Source organism: Onychostruthus taczanowskii, unplaced genomic scaffold, assembly GCF_017590055.1.
Source record: "Onychostruthus taczanowskii isolate IOZ18803 unplaced genomic scaffold, ASM1759005v1 scaffold16, whole genome shotgun sequence".
NCBI lineage: Eukaryota > Metazoa > Chordata > Aves > Passeriformes > Passeridae > Onychostruthus > Onychostruthus taczanowskii.
Window position 1 is genome coordinate 5,726,182 of NW_024498795.1, and position 18,739 is coordinate 5,744,920.

The 18,739-nt window shown below is 42.4% G+C and overlaps 1 long non-coding RNA gene across 1 annotated transcript; it reads right to left on the minus strand.

Moving 5' to 3' along the window:
- Positions 1-604: 604 nt before the first annotated feature.
- Positions 605-17,754, minus strand: LOC121333233. The gene is made up of 5 exons (XR_005952256.1): positions 17,709-17,754; positions 17,375-17,557; positions 3,182-3,241; positions 1,314-1,359; positions 605-763 (listed from the first exon to the last, which is right to left on the minus strand). It is a non-coding gene; the product is annotated as an uncharacterized LOC121333233 (long non-coding RNA).
- Positions 17,755-18,739: the final 985 nt, after the last annotated feature.

Below are 18,739 nucleotides of genomic sequence, written 5' to 3' on the forward strand. Positions count from 1 at the left end.
CCTTTTGTGTTCATGTTCCAATATAACACTTTACCATAGCTTTTGAGGATTTTCTGAAAGCTTCGCATGTGACTAAGATTTGGCACGCGTCATCTGTTTGTTCACCATTCCTCAGGGAAGACAGGCATGAGCAGTGAAGTTCATTGGGTTGTATTATTTTTGAGGGGTTACTTTAAATTGTGGTTATGTATGTTGATGCATATCTATACTACAGAAGACAAGGCTGAAAAAGTCACCTTGCACTTGCAGGAGGCAGGCAGAGAGTGCTAAGTCTGTGCAGAACCTCAGTTCCTGCAGGCATTTATTCCACTGGCTGAAAGCAGCACATATAACCTTTAGTTTTATGGAAAAGAGTCCTCTTCTGCCAAATGGGCAAGGTTGTAGCCCATAGCACTTCTCTTATATACAAGAATGCGTGTGTGTATATGATAGAAGTCTAGACATCAGACAGGGGTCCTTGAAAGTTATGTCTGTGTTGGAGTTGTTTTACTATGCCAGAATGCTGTAAAGGGACCTTTCTAATTAAACAAATAAAAACCAAAATATATGAGCACGTATGCCAATCAACAAATTTATTATATGCTGTATGTGTTTCGTGCAGAGACAGATCACAGAACAAAGTTCTCTGTCCTTTGTACAGGGGAAATGAAAATATGGTACAATCATGCTTACTGTCCTTAGTCATAATCCTCATGTTTTGACCAGTTCTTCGCATCCAGCCCTTTGTTTTCCAAAAATCAGAGAAGGGCACCAATGAACCTATCTGCAGATTTAAGAAAGGGGAAGTACACTTCAGCATCACATTTTTGTTTAAGATCTGTTTTCATCTATTCATGACAATAGCAAAACGACCAAGGGTTTCAGTCATGCAGTTCAAGCATGTTGCAAAATAAGCATAAAATTATTTACAATTGTTAGCAACATTCCACAATACTTAGAGCAGGCACAGAAGTGCTTGAACTCCTCTGTGAATAGTAAATAAGCCCATATGGTCTTGTCATCTCTCCTCCCACTCCACACCCTTAAGAACACCAAAAAAATAAAAATAAAAAAAAAGAGAGAAGAAGAATAAAAGTAACTAAACAAAGCAGGCAATTCCTTAGGAATTTTGTTTTATTCAAAATGCCTTTGAAATTATCCAGCAACTAAACCACAGGCTCCATCATCCTTTTGGTCTCAGAAAACAGCTACAGAGCATCTTCTGTGCTCAGATGCAGTAATTACAGACAACATGCACAAAGAAAAGCAAATAGAACAATTTCAATTGCCAGAGCCAAATATGCAATTGTGCATCTATAAAGGTAATTACAAACCAAAAGATCAGTCATGGTTCTGGTTTCTTCAAATTACTGTTTTGCCCTGAAGAAAAACAATTATCATTTAAGTAATCCTAATAACTTTAACATTTGTTTTGCATATCAGCATCAAATCTGAATGAATACTTTTTTTTTTTTTTTTTTTTTTTAAAGTGTTCAGGAAAGCCTTGGTCCAAAAAGCCACTGGTGGCAACGGAAAGACTCCATAGAACATTTCACTGCTGATTCAGATATTTTTTTACTCTTATCTATTTTTAAGTCACTTATCTCTCTCGCCAAAAGCCATTGTAAATATAAGGAGCACAAAGCTGAGAGACTCCAGAGACAGGTAAGTATCAAAAGCTGTCATATTGTAGTGTTGCTTTTCAGCTTTTCTGTTGATATATAGGAAATTTCTTTACTTGTTGGTATTCATGGTTAAGCACCTGCTCAATAGTTTTGTATACAGTAGTGAAATACCCTGAGTACCTCCCTAACCCTTGACCCAAGTCATTGGAGAATGGCATCTAGTTACCACTTTTAGTGTGGGTTGACCCTGCAGAGGATCCAAGCTTATGTAGAGAAAAGCACATGCCCTACTGCATAAGTATTTGAGAAAAATACCTCAGAGAAAACCAGCCTACTGCCATCTATAGACCTTGATGAAGAATCTCATTAAAGCAATTAAAAACACTAATGAAACGCCTGTGTGTCAATGTGATATTTGGAGTACGTTCGGCCTTTGGAAGCATTCACCATACATTCCACACCTCTCTAAACCTATGATGTTTTGTGCAGGGGAGAAGGAACCACAAATGAAAGCTGACCTGGCTGCTTTCAGGAGCATTAGCTCTCAGGAGTCAGATCACAGCAGAAAACCAGAAACAGAAATTAGTGTTATAACATCAGTGGAAGTGATCTTGATGAAACCTTGAAAGGTGGCCTCATTTCAGGGGCAGTGAGGGGAGATCAGGTCAGGCTTTTCTGCTTTTTTCCCTGTGGACAAGCCAATCTCCATAGTGAACCCAGCTCACACATTCTGTCAAGGATGAGCTGTTGAGCCAAAGAAGGAGCAGGCCAGACTCATGCTTGATGCCTTGTTTGGGCTCAGCTCAGCATCCACTTGTAGATCCAGGCCAAGAGAACCAAAGCCAGCAGGGATATTTTGGCACCTTTTCCTGGCGGCCACAGTGATCTTGCATATCTATTATGTGTTTTATTTTTTTTTTCATGCTTTACATATTTAGTCAGCCTTGTTGGCCGATGTCTGATTTTTTGGCTTGTTTCACTATGGCTTGGCTGTACCTTTGATCACTTGGCTTGCCCAAGTCTAGTATCACTTGATTTGTAAAGCTGCTACAGTTTCTTGACTGGACCGTTATAGACTGGAATCCATTTATGAAAGTTTTAGGTTAGCATTTCATGCCACATATTAACTATTTTTTTCATTCATTGATTCATTCATTCATTCATTTAGCTTGCTGAATACAGGGCAGGAGTATATACATAAATTTGGGAAGAGGGCTGAGGATGAAGACTATGATCTGTAAAGGTCATGAACCCTCCTCAGAACAACAGTACCTTAGCAACTCCGCATTTTTAAGGTGACACACATTATCTCATTATATATGTTTTCCTTTCCTCTATAATTGTTAACCTCTCTTTCCAAAGGACACACTCATACTGTCTTTCCATGCCTTAGCTGTAGGCAACAGCTTTTTCCTGAGAGAAAATTCTCAACAGGTCTAGCAATGCAAAGGACTTTGCATAGCATCTGCATCTCACCCTGTCTCTAGCAAAGAGAAACTACCAAGTACTGCGGCAACATCCAGCCCCCTGGTTCCCACCACCATTGTCAGAAGTCTATATGACACAGCAGTACTCACAATATCTGAGAAGAACAGCATGCAGTCACAGAGGCAAGTAAAGTTCCTGGCCTGGGGAACCTGCAGATTAGAAAGGATCACTTCTTATTTCTACCTCCTCTCTCCTTTCTCAAAACACTTCTGTTTGACCCTCTTATTTCTGCCTTTGTATTCCCCTTTCTCTTGCCTGGCTTCAAGCTCTGCCTTCTTCAGCTGTGCTGCCTCTCTTCTCTGTGGTCATTTCCACCTCCCTCCCTCCCTCCCGGCCTGGTCTTAATCCCCTCAAGCAGATGGAGGAGGGGAGAGGAGTAGCCTGAAGGCACCTGTGAAGATTTTCAAGCCACAACATTGGGCTGCTTGCCAGCTCACAAGAGATGCACCTTGTAAAATGGAATGCATTGGGGCACAATAGGTCAAGTAAGGAGAAGACTTCTCACTAAGAATCACATTAATGTATTGCAAAAATACTTGAAAGGACCAGTGCTTTCTCCTGCTCTGTTACATGCTCTATGGTGAAATCTTTCTCGACCGAAAAAGTGCAGGAGCAGCACAAGTGTGAATGCCTCCTCCCTCACTGCCCCCAAAGTGTTTCAAAGCCTCTTCAGGACCAGTCATGTTAGCAAATGCAAGCACATGCCATGGGCACGTTCCACAGGCTAGGCTGCCTCTCATGATTTGCTCCATGTGAATGTGGGGACTAAGCAGAGGCTACTTAAACTTGACACTCTTGTTTCAGCCCCAAGCAAGCAGACAATTCCTGAGGCAGCTGCAGGGAGTAGCTGGCGTGTGAACAGTCACCCGCAAAGTCCTGGCTGCTAATAAGTCACTGAGTCAGGGAGGGCTTTCTGCAGCAGCAAACAGGCCGTGGGGCATTGCAGGAGTAGTCTCTGTCCCAGGCAAAGGACTACGTGGCTTTTTCTTTCAAATGGTAAGTGAGATGTGGTCACAGGCACAATGAAACCAAGAGAAAAAGCCTGACAGATACCCTAGTGGCTTGTGAGAGAGCTGAGTCTAGAGATCTCTTCTGCCTCATGCAGAAGACTCACCATAAGAGAAGCTTTGCTGCCTGTCTTCCTCTGGGACTAGGGCTTGATCCTGACTACCCTGGAGGAACAGCAGGCAACATGTAGCAGAAACTCCTCAGCTCTGCTCCCACAGCAGTGTGGCTTTGCTCTAGCCTCAATTCAAGACCCAGAAGGAAAAGACACTCTATAGCTCACAGTGGGCAAATGGTTTCATTATCGGGGCCAGATGCTGGTTTAAGTTATGGGTGTAATTACATGAATGACATCCCTTTCTTCCCTAGGACTTTCATGGTGGTTTTAACACACATGGGCACACCAGAAGCTGTTGAATATGTGCAGGGTTTAGCAGGAACTAGTTGCCTTCTGCTCCCTGCTTGAGGTCACACTGCATCATCCCACAGGCTGCACTCACCCAGCTCTTCACTGTCTTATGGGCACTTCCCATATTCACTGTATGATTGCAAAGGAGCTTTCCCCTCCAGTCTTACACAATTCCTCTTGAGGTAAACCAGTGGCAAAATTACAAGAGGGAGCTTGAGGGGCACATTATCATTTGTGCCACAGCCAAGGAATGAGCCCCATTCTAATAAGTGAGCACACAGGAGGAGGCAGTGTCTTTTCTTCATTGTGCTTTGCAACTCAGTAGAGATTTGAAGGTGGGAATAGGATTGCAAGGTGTAAAATGATTTACAAATGGAATATGATAGTATTCCTGATTAATGTGTTAATATGTAATGTTATTTCTTCAAGATGTGTGGTTGTTACTGGGAATTATTGAGGGGAGCTCGGGGCCTAGAAGATTAAATTTGGATTTGCAGCCTTTTATTTTTGGAGCATTTTTAAAAAAAAATTACTCTTCCATTCTGCCAGCAGCCTTTTTGACTACTGTGCTGATCAAAGCCCTCGGCTGGGCCATAATCAAAATCACAATAGCAGATCTGTTTGAAACCATCCAAGTGTCGTCTTGTACAGAACAGCCGTGTTGAAAGATGTTTGTGTAAGGATGAAATACCTAAGAATGGTTACATTACTCTTCAACCACAGGTTGTATGTGTTGCATTGCATGTAAAAACTCTGCCCAGAAAAAGAGGTATTAGGCCAACTGTGCCTCCACTCAAAAGCTGTCAACTGGAAAAACATAGCAGCTCATGTTCAAGACCACCATCATTTCTCTGATGGTTGCTGAGCTCAGATGAGCAGTGCAATGGAAGGAGGACTATTCAGATTAGTTCCAATGTTCAATAAATTATAAAATGCTTTTGTGTATCTCTCTCTGGCAATATAAAGACAGGGAAAGCTGCCTCAGAAAAATAATGATTTTCAGTATGGGACATTAAAACCCCCTTCTTAAGTATATTTGGGGGAATAAATTATATAAAAGAAACTGACAGAATTCTGCAGGAAGGCTTGCCATGAGAAAGAGAGCAGCAAAAAAGCAGTGCTATAATTGAAATTAATTTTGATGGATTATTACTATCATATGAACAATATGGGAAAAACTCTGGCCTTGGGAAGAAATGTGGCGGAAACTACCTACCTTATTTTAAGGTAACAAGAGCTATTAAGTAGCACAGATGCCCTTAACAGTGGCACATGAGAATAAAGTCGATGAATGTTCTCTGAGACTGGACTTGCCCCCAGCACTTCTTACAGCAATTCAAGATATTTTTAAAAATAAACACATTTACTGTCCCTTCCAGAGAATAAAAGACTTGAGCATTGTTTAATAATACTGAGCCAATCAACAGCAAAAATTCTCAACACAGAGAACAAACACCATCAGGATAAAGTGCTGTGACTTCTTTAAACACCGTTACCTTCCTAGAAACTACACAGAACACTTTCCAGGGTGCTGGTCACTGGCAAGGCTATAATGAAAAAGACTAATAGAGCCTATGGTTTGGATGTCCTCTGAGCTCAAGAATTATATTAAATGGGAATGGAGAAGGAAAAAAATTGACATGGAGCTTCCACAAAACATGAGTTCATTCTAGGGAAGATCATACTCTGCCTCAATGTCCTCTCTGATTGCTCACAACTGTGCAGATACCCAGCCCACTGGCAAAATGGGTAGTGTTGGCAGTGGTAATAATTAATCAGCTGATTCATAGACCATAGATCCATAGTGATCAAAAACGGGCCTAAATGGGCCAACTGGCTCAACTTGGTAGTAGAAATTGCATCAGTGGAAAAAACCTATATACTGCTTTGTGGTGGTTTAACCCCAGCTGTCAGCTGAGCTGCCATGAAGCTGCTGGCTCACACACACCCATCTCCCAGTGGGGAGTAGGATAGGAAAAACAAGTAAAACTTATGGGTTGAGATAAGAACAGGTTAATAATTCAAACAAAATAAAATATACTAATACTACTAATGATAATAGTAGTAATAATAGTAATAATAATTGTAATGAAAAAGAGAGAGAGGATAAAACCCAAGAAAGACAAGTGATGCACAACACAGTTGCTCACTATCCACTGATCAATACCCAGTCTACCCCAAGCAGTGACTGGTGGCTCCTGCCAAATCCCCCCCCAGTTTATAGACTGAGCATGACCTTCTCTGGTATGGGGTATCACTTTGGCTAGTTCAGGTCAGCTGGTTTGGCCATGCTACCCCCTAAATTCCCATGTTCCTGCTCACTGGCAGAGCATGAGACACTGGAAATCCTTGATTTAGGGTAAACAATATGTAGCAACATCTAAAACATCAGTGTTTTATCAACATTATTCTCATACTAAATCCAAAATACTGCACTGTACCAACTGCTAAGAAGAAAATTAACTCTATCACAGCCAAGCCCAGGGCATTCATGACAAGTTATTAAAAAGTGGATGTATTTTGACCACATTAGTCTAACTGTGGTATGTATCACAGGATATTAGACACGCCACTTTACTCACACCCTTTAATTAAGTTTGCTCTGCATAATATTCATGTAGTTATCATGTAGTCTGCTCACAGCAGGCTGACATAGACCCAATTACACCTGGGGGATGTAGTAAAAGATTGATGGATTCCAGTGGTTCTGAGATCAGGAGCTGAGTGTTCAAATTTAAGGAAACACAAAATTAAACAGTTTCAGAAAAACTCCCCCATAAGACACAAGAAGATCTCAACAAAATGGTACCAGTGTCACTGAAATGGAAATGGTGGTGTGTTACTGAGTTCCACTACTATGAAGCTAGAGGTCTGGAAACCAGCAATCTTAAAAGTCTCTATTTTCTAAGCAGGCTTAGATTATTCAAGATAACTGGATATAACTAATCAGAGCTGCACAGCTTGCCTATTGTAAAAATTCTTAATTTTCTGTCAAATGACAAGAGCAAATACAGTTGTTGGCAATCCTGCAATCCTGCTGCATATGTAGTCTTCTTCATTATAGCTCTGCCATTGCCAATGTAAGAGCTAAATATATTGACAGCTTAGTTCAGTTAGTCTAAAATAACCAAAGCAAGATAAATTGCTAAAGCATTTAATTTTTTTTTTTTTTGGGTTACATAAAGTATTCAGAGTTTATATACACAAGAGGAACCAAGTGGAATAAGCGGGGTCAGACAACATATAGGTATTACTTGTAATTTGTAAATTTAAATGAGGTAAAGTTACTCGCCTTGGAACAAGGAATGTTTGAAATGTAAGAATATCCTACAACCAATGCTCTTAGTGAGAAATGTGATTTTTGGGAAAACACATCACCCAGCTTAAAGCCAACATTTGATATTCAGTTCAGCCTGCCCTGATTGCAGCATGAGACTGGACTATCTGCTAGCTCTTTCCATGGCTCCCTCCAAGTCACGACTGAGGAACAGAGGTTCATTTAGTCTGGTTAGCTCTAGCCCTGCCATTATGTCAGCTCCTCCTGTTTTCTGGATCAATGGCAGCCTCCAGTTATTACCCAGTGGCCTCAGTCCAAGGCTGGACTTTCCAGAGGCTGAAGCATAAAAGAGCAGAAGTCTAATGCTGGTGATGAGCCAGAACACTTGGTTTCCAAATCAAGATAAAACAGCAATAATACTTTTTTTTTCCTCCTGTGTGAAGGATCCTGTTTTTTTGATCTGTCCAGTGTAGATCTCATCAGTAAAGGGCTTTTACACACATTTTCATACACCACTGCCATTGTCCTTTGTTCCAGAGCTAAGTGTTGGCAGAATACACCCAGTCATCACAAAATGTATCATTATTATGTGCAGACACACTATTGAGTAAACTCAGTCTTGATCAGAACAGAACTGTCTGGACACAGCTCGGTGCTTTTTCATTCTGGGATTAATTAAGGCTGAGGAAAACACTGCTGGATCCTCTTCTGGAAGGCCAAATCCAAGCAGTTTTTGAAGGCACATCATGAACATTTGCTCCTACATGTTATTTCTGTGTTTCCTAGCAGAAACTCATTAGCAATTCCGTAGTGAAGGGATTACTCATTAGCTGGTAGCAATATGGAGCTGAAAACCACATAAGAGTGCCAAAAGAGGCTTTTATCTGTATTGTGCATGCCAGATAAAGGACAAAAGCAAAAACATAGCAAGGCTTGAAAGTTTTCACCTAAGTGTTGTTTTTTCAGTCAAAATAATTTTTGGGAAAAACCTCAAAAATACTTGGGGTCAGCTCTTAGAGAGAATGAATGAATATCTAAGATTTGCATGTAGGAAGGGCAGGTCCACAAGCAAGCAGCAGAAAAACTTCCCCAGGCTTGGCACCGCAGCAAGAACACGTTCAGATCAGATACTCCTGTTGCCAGAAGTGCTTCGCGTGTGCTCCGCTGCAATAATTACACGAGATAGCGCACGTGCAGTTACATCCTTATAAAGGAAAAACCCACCAGACAAACAGATGACAGCTGCCCACAATGGATCCATGGGTAATGGAGGAGCTCCTGCTCATTCCACTTTCAGACACTGTTAACACAACACATTTCTAAGTGTTTAGTCAGCGTCCTAATACAATATATTTGTAAAATGTTATAAAAACTCACATGGCCATACTCATTGAAAAGAGTTTAGATACCCTTCACTGGACTTTTTAGTATTCGGCTCAAAAGAGAGTACCTGACCTACTTAAATAGCCAAAATCTGTCTAGATGCTTATATGACCCATTTTTGTCAACTCAAAGCCCCTTAGTTCAAAATGTTATCACAGATAAAATTTTAAAACTTATGTGGCCATATCTACATTGTTTTCATTATCAGTGCACACAGTATCTTGAAATCCCTTACTACAGATTTTGTGTGCATTTGCTGATTTTTTTGTTTAAAAAACAAAAAAATCAGCAAATGCAATATTCTTTCTAATATTTTTAAATGGACAAAAGATGAAGAAATGCTGATCCAGCTAAACTTCAGCTAAACAGCTTCCTCCAGCATTCTGAGATTGCTTATTTTTGTCATCTAGGAAGTCAGAATGTACCTTAAGAGTGAGGTGGGGGGGGGAGCAGGGAGGGGAAGATGCAGAGAAACACAAGGTGAGAGGTCAGGATTCAATTCTCATCCCAAGAAAATACCCTCTGGTTTTGTGTAATTTTACTTGACACAAAGCTGAAGGAGATCTCCTGAGCCATGGAGCCCAGACCCCAGAATCCATAGTAAAAAGCATGGTATGTACATGCATGCCTAGTACAGCTGCTGCACAGTGAGGGTCACGATGGGACAAGACTTGAATCACTGCATCAGAGAGGACCTGCTGCTGCGCAAGCATGATCACTTTGGCTCCAGGAGATGAGTTTCAGCAATGGTGTCATTTGTCAGGGCTTCATGCAATTATGCTGAGCCACAGCTCTCTCTGCTGCTGCAGACAAAGTTCCACAGCCGGTGATTGGGAACCATTATAGAAAGAAATCCCAAGTGAGAGTTTCATTTAAGGTAGCAATTGCTTCCCCTGTTTTTACCTCTGAGCTCCACCTGCCCACAGTGGAATTTCAAGGATTTCTGGGTTGAAAGCTCAGGCAATTATGACTGCTTGGTAGAGAGGCCTTCCCTCTTCATCAGAAGGTGAATCCCCAAGAGCTCCTTCTTCAGGAGAAATTTTTCCCTTTCACAGTGAGCAGGCAGATGTTGATTGATCTTCACCGTGGCAGCTGGTAGCTGGAGCAGACTCCTCCCAGAAGCAGGAGTAGGTGGGGGTAGCCAGCCCTCCAGCTGTGCAACTGGGGCTAAGGTTTGCAGTCACTGCACAGACTTGCAGTGAAACTTCATCGGTGCAATGTAGCAAAAAGACCATACATAAACCTGTCTGGCTCCAAGGAACAGCACAGCTGACTGTGCACCAGTCCAGAGTCCCTTTAATCTAGATGAGAGTACTGCCCTAGCATGACCTACAAGCTGAAGAATTAGTTAATTTTCCCCTCTGATTAATAGCTCATGTAAAATTAGTAGGAAGGAAAAAAGATGTGCTAGTTAACCACCACATCTTTCTTGGCGGGAGGATGTAAATGTTGAAGGCAGAGATAATATTACCTCCCCTGGGCATTAGACACTTGGTGGTTTGGAGCACATGCCTTTGATAATCAACATCAGTATCTCTTTCATGTCACTGAACAGAAAATAGGGCCTCTTCAAAGAGACTAACTCAGAAAAGAAACTGTTAAACAGGCCTGACTGGGTTGAGCAATGCTGGAAATTAAGTACCCTGGAGGGGCAGGATTAGAAGTGAGGTCAGCACTCTCAGACAGGGCAAGGGAGTGCATTAATAGCCCTCTGTACTGCCTCTGAAGTTCAGATGGTTGTCACTGAATATCCATGCAGCCCTCTCATTCTCCCCCTCCATATGCTGTTCTGTTAATTAGCATTCTGCCTTCTTGTCATAAAATACATGAATTAGCTGGTGGCCAGGAGCTTACTGGCCTAAGCTTTTGAACTTCTGTGGAGTTTCAATTACACAGCCTCACTGAGAATTATTTATTTTTTTTTAATCCTGACTTTTTCATAATGTTAATCCACTAGTAGATACTTGTCCTTTATCTAAGACACCAAGGCGTTCAGCAAATGCACATGAAAGAATAACGCTTTGTTCCTTTGCCATCCGGACTCCTGTTTCATGTGTGCTTCAAATGAAGGAATTATTCCTTTCTAATGACTCAGAGTTTTCTTTGCTTTAACCCTTCTAGAGACAAATTACTAGCTGTACGCTGATGACATAATTTCTCTCCTGGATGGTAACTAATACAAAATTAACTTTTCAGCAGAAGCACCTTTAGAAAAGCACATATGTTTCTAGCCTGGCAATTTCAAAGGTTCTTAATAAAACTGGGTTTTCAGTAGCAATGTTCTTGGCTATTGAAGGTGCCTTGCAATGTTCTATTCTTCTGGACTGTCAAAGCAGCTCAAGGAGTGCTGCGGAGCAAGAGCAGGGAGTCGAGGCTGTGCTTACAGGAGTATCTCTGCAGCATAACTGAGAGCTGTGGCCAGGTCCCCAAGTGAGGTTTGTCTGTCCCTCTGTCACTGGGCTATTTGGAAGCACAGAGCCCTTGGAGCCACATGCAGGGAATAATGCACCCTGACAGCACACCCTGTGTCAGGGCAGGCTGGCTGGCCTGGGCAGGGAGCAATGCTGGTGCATTTGTGCTGCTTGCTGACCCACAGCTCTGAGTCATGAAAACCAGGAGATCTTGGCAAGATACTTCATTGTAAAAATTCAAAGATACCTCCTGATGAAAGCAAAAGGAAACAAGAGATTTTCTTTAGGTGACTTAAGGTACAGCCCTTCTTTGAAGCCAGGCTCTTTGTCACAACTATTTTTATGCACAGCTCTTTCTAAGAAGGGGTTAGTTTCGGTCCAGTATAAACATGTATAAACCAATTAATTACTGCCTGCTCTGGCCAGGAAACATTGTTCAGCATGTTGCCCAGTATTTAAGCACAAACTGGTTGTTTGGATTCTGCAGTCTGTAGCATCTGAAAGGGTTTGTCGTTGTCTGTACAGGTCTGGACGTGCACTTTTTGAACCGAATGCCAGCAATTTGCTCACTTCTCAAGTTGATAAAGAAAAATGGAAACACTTGACAGCAAATCTTCCACCATCCACTGTTCAATGCTTAAGCAGCTCTGGCTTAAATTGCTTTGCACATTCTCTCCCCGATGTGCTTGAATGTATTATTTCTTTCCATTTCCACTTCTTTCCATGAGCAGGTTTTTACACTTTACCTCCTAGATTACTTCAACAGCCAACCCTAAAAGCTTAGCTGCAGATGACCTTAAAACCTGATGCAGATATTTTTTCCAAGTAACAGGGAGTTAAGCTCTTGAGAGGTTCACAAACTGAGTGTTGTTTCTATTGAACTAGAGTGCAGAGCCTGGTAAGCAGGGTACTCCCAAGGCTATACAAAAAGGCCAGATGCATAAATGACTTGAACGCTTTTCCTGTGTGCCCAGCTAGCAGGAGTGCCAAGGGAAACAGGAGAGATTAAAACTTTATCTCACAGAACAGACTGCAGCACTGCCTCCCCACAGTTTCTGCTGCAGCTTTGGGATTTAAGTTACATTTGGGAGGGTGGTGAGCCAGCATACCCCAAAACACATCTGGGCATGCCCCTAAATCAGCTCTACCAAAATGTGCAGGGATGTTATTGGCATCCTGGTACAGCAGCAATCTCTGTAGAAGAGCAGTGAACCAGAAAATAAGAGGCAACATTTATGTCAGGACTCCTCTCTCAGCTCAAAGATCACTGCATTGGCCACATTCACCATTTAAACTAATCTCTGCTTCATTGTGCAGATGCAGATCTTCAAGGGGATCTTCTCTCCAAAACTCTCCCCAAGAATTTAAAAGCAATTAAATTTTTGAGAAAAGTACTGCTGAGTGTGGATTTTTGGCATTTTTAAAGTAAAAGACACTGAGGCATGATGAAATTAGGAGTCTCAGAAAGCCAGAGTGGAATCAGAAACAGACCAATCCCAAACTTCCAGTGTGTGCCATCCCACACTGATTTTTTTCGTGATGCAACACAGGAGATCCAACAGGCAAACCTTGGATGCTATTCTAAATTGCTGAATGTAGATGAAGTTTGTTACCCTAGTTATCTAGTCCTATTTCTGATTCTCTGAACTCTCAGTCTGAGTCAACTCATATCCTGTTCAATGGTATCTGTATAGGTCCACAAGGCTGGCAAAAATTTACAGCTGTAGGTTATTCTTTTTTTTTTTTTAAAGGGAAAAAGGGTATATGTGATAAATTCAGTCAAAGATCAGCAAAACTCCTTGGATATTTCTCTTCTTCTACAGAATGGATACAGTACATTCGAATGCAGTTTTGAAATAAGATTTAGTGCTTTGTTTATGCCATGTTTAAGAATTTGTATGTATTTTGTATAGATAACTGCAAATCAGTGAATTCTATTCAAAATTAACTTCCACTATTGCTTGTTTATTTGAGAAACATTTTGCTGAAAAGCCACAATAATAAGTGTGACAGTCTGCTCAACAATCTCTTTTATCTCTTGCTTTGCAGAGAAAAAACTCTGGGACACTGCTGTCCCTTTCTTTTTTTGATCCTGCTTCAGCCAGGGATATCAAAAGATGCAGGTGACAAACTGGAGGCATACACTTGGGACAGTAACATATGTTCAGCAGTACCAATGAGAACAGTGCAGTTAAGAGGAAGTTTGATTTATAGAAAGGAGGCTGATTAAATCCAAAATATGCAAACATACAAGCAGGTATTTAGTTACTACCATTATTCCATGTCAAAATGAGGTAATGGCTTTTTTTTTTTTTTTATTTCTTTCAAAGAGGCAAATACATAGAATTCAAAGCCACATTCTCCTTCATGGTGCACTTGCTACTACAAACAATACTTGTAAAGGGGTCTCTGTTGACAATGACAGGCCTGAGTAAACACTCAGCTGGCACACAGGTTTCCATTAGCAGAAGTTTACATGCCTTGTCATGCTTCTCCAGCCATCATTTGTCACCGTGCTTTGCACAAGATCAGCAAACACTATTCTCTCACAAACTTTCCCCCATTACTTTCTTAAGAAGAGAGGAAGAAAAAATAGAAAAAGGGTGAGGGGTTAGAAGGGCAACATAATCACTTCTTCAGCAGAGCACTCCAGCTTGGCATTGAAGGGCAGCTTCGAGCCTTCTCTCCACAGACCAAGAGCAGCGCCCTGCTGCTCCGCAGTGTCTGAGGCAGCTCTCCTGGCATAAGGCTCTGCTCCTTGACAGCACAAGGGAGCCAGAGCCACAGAATGAAGCACAGCCAGGCTCGGGGCTTGCTTCAGTAGTACTTAACTGGCCACAGCTTCTTGGTGCTACCAGCAGATCGGGAAGCCAAGCAATTGTCAGAAATCATGTTTTCTGCTTTCACTGACCTTAAAGACATATAGAAGTTTCGTTTCTCATGCTGGGCTACTGAGTGCTCAGATATATTCCTCACAGAGAGAGGGTGATTCAGAGGCTGGGCACATCAGGCAACTTCAGGTACACACAAACAATGAGTACTCACAAACACAAAAAAACCCACAAAATATATAAGGACTTTGACATAAAAACCACAGCTAAAGAAAAGCAGTCCACTCAGGGGCATGTTCATAAATGTACTGCAGAGACTGACCCTCACACAAAGTAAACCTGGAGCTGCTCAGGCTGTGGGTTCGTGATCAACATCTGGTGAAGAGTCAAGAGGACACTTTGTCATTGCTCCCCCCAGCAGAAACACAACCCTCAACTCAGTCTGGTTCCAGTTTAGAAGCAGTGGCATTTAGTGAGTCAAACTGACCTCAGCTTCATTGAAACTCCCTGACTGCTATTAAACAGCCAGCAGGGATTTAAGGGAATACCAGGAACCAGATGGAAAAGCACCAGGTCTGGGGACAGGGAAGCTACAGACCCAAAGGTCATTAGTGCTCCATGGGGACTGCCTGAGCTGCACACATGCTGGTGTAGCCCTCAGGCTAAATAGCGGCTGCAGAGCTTGGCAGCCTGGGGAGAAAACTCCCTTCCCTTCCCTTCCCTTCCCTTCCCTTCCCTTCCCTTCCCTTCCCGCCACAGGCCCCAGCCCTCCCCTGGCTGCATCTGCTGCCATGGGCGTTTAAGCAGGAAAAGCACCTGGAAGCCAGGTTGCGCGCGTTTGTTTTACGAGGCGGGGCAAGGGGTCAGGCAGCAAAACAGAGACGGAAAAGCGACAAGCTGGTTTTGTGCCTCCCTGGCAGTGAGAGCTGCCACCTCCCTGCAAAGCCCAGGCAGCTGCACAGCTCCAAGTCCCAACCTCTCTGAGCTACCCAGAGGGCATCCATCAGGGTCAGGGACAGGGCAGAGCAGCAGTGGTCCCCCCAGCAGTATGGCTTTTTAGAAAGGAGAGGAAAATGAGTTCAGTTTCTTTTGTTGCTTTCTTCACAGTTAGGAGAGTAAGGCAGATTCAGGCATGCTCCAGAGGAACACCGTTCAAGTGAGCCATCCGTGCTCCCCCTGCTAAACTTCTGTTAAACAGGTAAGGCTGAATGCCAGACACTGAAGGGATGGGTTTCACAACTCAGCTGCCCCAAGCGCTGGGGGAACAAGCCCAAGGCCTCCCAATGCCTGCTGTCACCCTGCCACTACATGCCACTGCCAGCTCCCAGCATCCACACAGGCCAGCACAGGGGTACCACAGCTGGATTTGTCCATACAAACAGTCTACACTCTTTCCCCATGATGTCACACACGAGCGGCTGTTCAAACAGCATCAAAACTCCCACACTTCAGGGACAGGTACTTCCCTGCTGCCTTTTCTCCTCTACCACTAATAATCCTCTCTGCCAAAGCATACATTCAAATGTGTGGAAATGAAGCAGCTGGGGCACTGCAAAGAGCTAGAGCTAGGCAGCCTAGCCCTCAAGGGCAAACTGATCCTGGCAAGGGGGTGCTAGGGAATCACAAGATAAATCTGTGAAAGTAGCTTTCAAGCAAGATTTGGTGCCCAGCCTGTTTGTCCTTAGATGTTACTGCCCCTTTGAGCAGGATGAGTATCAACACAGGGGATGGGGGACCTTTCTCATGCAGCAGGAATGTTAACATCCTCCAGACTTAAACGGCGCCATCTGAAGAGCAATTAATATTCTGAACTTAATTTTTCATGTGTACATCATGAGGTCCTAATAAAAATGTTGAAAACTGTCTTTGTTGTCCTCCGGTCCCTACAGGACTCACTTCTCCTTTGGCATTTCTCATTGTTGTCATCTGTAGACAACAAGATTGTTGTTAAAGTTATGGTACCAGCTTTACAAATTGAAAAGGATTTCTTTTTAAAAAGAGAGGGGGAGGGGGGAAAAAAAGAGATGAAACAAAACAAAACCAGAAAGAAGATGGGAAGGGGGGAGGGGGAAGTGGGGGAAGAGAAATGTGCCAGGAAGCAATATAAAAAAACCAGGGACTTTTGATGTTTTCTTTTCCCGCCTCCTTCATTCTTGGCTGAATTATAGGGCGTAGCATAGTATTTTCAGAGCATCTTTTACAAACTTTATTTAGTTCAGTGATTCACATTTCCCGAGCAAGGTTAACCAAAGGGAGGGGTATTCCTCCCTTTGCCCCTAACTGTTCCCCAAATTTAAAAAAAAATTGTATCCCATTGTTAAAAAGAATTGTCAGAAAGGAACTTTTCCTGATCTCCACCAATGGCATGGTTTTCCCTAACAACGTGCAGGATGGTTCATTACTTATTCACTTTAGAGAGTAATTTAAAAATACTCTACACAACATTGAGCCTCTGACTTTGATAAGACATAGACAGGCACATGGTTAAGATTGAGAATTTCATGGTCACTGCTCTCCTAAGCCTGCCATTTTCTTCCAAACACACATGCCTAGTCTGAGGAAAAAAAAAATGTTACATATGTAAGTCAGCTGACTTTCATCCCTGCTGAACAGAGCTGAGCACTCTCTGGGAAAAGCTGCAGCTGAAATCAGATGCCCAGAGAGGACAGCAGAGCTTATCTGGGACTTCTAGGCCTACACTGACAGCACCTGAACCTCCAGGCTCCAGGAATTCCCCTGAGCAGCACAGGCTGCAAGCTGATGCCGTGCTTGCCTCTCTGTGATCACGAGACCATAAAAGTGCCAGACTGATGACCCCTCATCAGCTGGCAGAATTTATTTCCTCTATTTCCTATGCAATACCTGTCCAGCACTTGCTGCTCGACTCCCAGCCCATGACCCCTGCAGCTGGAAGAATATCCCCAAGAATTCATGCAAGGCTGTGTGAGGGGCTTGCAGACACTTACTTCATTAGCTCTGTCCAATCTGTGCACGGCTTCTCATCCTTTCTGGCTATGCATTAGAGGGAACAGCAGCAGCCACGTCCTGGTTCCAGGAGAGGGAACACATGTACAGTGGCTGGGGGGTGCCAGATACTCAGTTAAAGCAACATGGAGTTAAGTGGATAAAGCATGACAGGCAAAGCAGCCCTGTCAATAAGAGAAAAGATTTGAAAAACCCTGTGTCCATCAAGGACTATCTGAATTATATTTAAAAAAAAAAAAAAAAAAAAAAACAAAAAAGAAAAAAAAAAAAAAAAAAAAAAAAAAACCAACAAAAAACAGCATAGGAAAATTTTACCCTTTCCTGCTTCCTTTTTTCTGGCTCAAAGAAGCTTCTACTGTCCCCACAAGAAACAACTGTAAGGTCAGATTTCTTTGAAAGGAACAGAGAGGAGAGCCTCTGGTTTCTTTCCAAAAAGCAATTTATTTTAGCTTCACCAAAGGTCAGGAAGCATAAATTGCAATGGATACTCTTCCCATGTAGCCAAACATGTTTCCAAGCACAACCATGACGTTATAAGGAAACAAACGAGTAAATATAAGGAGGCCAAAGAAAAACAGAATCTGAAAACATTACTGACTGTAGAATGATATCACTCTCACATGTAAATGTGGGGGCTGAAGGGGAGGTCATAAGTGGTATATGTGACTTAGATAAGCATAGAGGATCAATTTTGGAGGATAGTTACACATCAGAAGAAACATCTCAGCAGTGAATGAAACTCCACCAGCTTGGCTTCATCTTGATTTTATATCACAATCCTTTATGCAACAACAGAAAATGTGCATCAGCCAGAAAACTCATAACTCTGCTGGAAAATGTTGAATGCACACAGCAATATAAGCAGTCTGTTATCTAAACAGTAAATGAGGTTTGTTTAGGTCCTCCAGCCCAACCTCCATGCTCCTAACAGCACCATGTTTCACTGTTTGGATGCTTTTATTCCCACATGGCTCCCTTCTAGTTACATGTAGCTCCATTTCAGCAAGTGATGGAGAAAAAAAGCAAAAGGATTACCTGGGGAATTGCTTAGCTTGTAAACCGAGACTATCATACTTACTTTTGTGGGCTTAATCCACGAGGTATTTAGTGGATATATTCTTCAACCCACAAAATTTAATGAGATACAGATCCTACAAGGGGAAAAAACTATTGGATAGGTTTCTATTATTGCCTATTGATATCCCTAGTGTTAAGGAAGCCTGATAAGAAGTGGAAACAGTATGGTTGTGTCTCCAGAGGGCCCTGTCTATTTACTTGTGCTTAACACTGAGCTGGATTTTCGCTTGAGTCAGCACAGGCTCTTAGGAGCCCTGCCTGAACATTTG